Source organism: Mizuhopecten yessoensis, unplaced genomic scaffold (assembly GCF_002113885.1).
Source record: "Mizuhopecten yessoensis strain PY_sf001 unplaced genomic scaffold, ASM211388v2 scaffold11125, whole genome shotgun sequence".
Lineage (NCBI taxonomy): Eukaryota > Metazoa > Mollusca > Bivalvia > Pectinida > Pectinidae > Mizuhopecten > Mizuhopecten yessoensis.
Window position 1 is genome coordinate 1,031,787 of NW_018408892.1, and position 1,176 is coordinate 1,032,962.

General features: G+C 39.1%; 1 protein-coding gene across 2 annotated transcripts in view; it reads right to left on the bottom strand.

The window, feature by feature from the left end:
• The window catches only part of LOC110466246, a 21,390-nt gene extending 20,724 nt beyond the window's left edge, over positions 1–666 (bottom strand). Inside the window, exon 1 of one of the 2 annotated variants that reach the window (XM_021522649.1) lies at positions 320–666. The gene's annotated coding sequence lies outside the window, so the exon portion shown is untranslated. The remainder of the gene's footprint in view (positions 1–319) is intronic. The other variant, XM_021522651.1, reaches the window with a different exon arrangement.
• Between the last annotated feature and the right edge of the window lie 510 nt (positions 667–1,176).

A 1,176-nucleotide genomic window follows, 5' to 3' on the forward strand; every position in this document is an offset into this window, starting at 1 on the left:
AGTCTAATGAACCTTTCGCATTCTCACATTAATGTCATGTCATCATACGCCTAGGCGGAAAACTTCAAGATATCAAACATCTTGTCAGCCAAAAAGAAATCAAGAAAGGAAACTTATCTGTAATATACACTGTATAGCTAACGTTATACATGTAAGTCTGATTTAGTAATTTAACACATCACTCAATGCTTGAAAGAGTACAGTACCGATATTCCGATACATTTACAGTACAACCTGGCTCCGCCCTCACTAACGGCCGTGCCGTAAAACATATTATTGACTAAACATTAAAATCACTAAAAAATAACATATGACTTACCTAAAACTGATATTTTGCGCGCCAAAAATGTTCTGCGTTATCTCCCATTAGTAGAATCCGGTTCCTGGGTGTGTTCGATAAGATTACATGTAGCTACATGGGTACATTCGCGTTACCGGTTGAAACGGTTGAACCTGTAAAGAAAACGACAGGTACAGATCTGCACCGAGGCTGATCTCAGGAAAATTTGGCACGTTTAGATTGAGGGGTTCAGACGTGCCTGACCGAAACTAAAATGCGGTGGTAGGTAAATCTTGTACCCCGTTCCCGGACCCGGACTGAAACCCGTACCGGGAATATAAAGATATTTTAATATCTCATTAACGCGATGGTTTATAATTTTTATAAAAATATAGAATAATTTCAAACATTATTTTCTAAATGTGACAATTACAAAAATGTTTATTTATTATCTAATAATTTAGAAATCGACGATAATGTGTTTTTCAAGGGGATACAACTTGTACGCCGCAGTCAACCGTGAAAATCACGGTTTTTCACATATAACTAGAAACCCTAAAATGCTGACTATTGCCAAGTTGCGTTATTTCTTTCTAAAACAATGTCAAGTCACATGTAGTTTTTAAGTTACGTTATGTAATTCAGTGGACGGATGAAAGAAGGTCATAATATTCTTGAAACACTGTTTTTTAATCTCCGAAACTGTGGATTTTTAGCTCTGCTTATAGAACGGTCCAAGTGTGTTCGTTTATAGTGGAAAATTTCTGCGCCACACGTACCGTTTCAACGAGTGGCGTCAGACAGCTGCGCTGTCTCTCACTGGGACCGGGGCTGAGCAGGACCGGGGCTGGTGAGGACCGTCAAGATAGGATAACTCGTCCGGACTTGGAGCATGA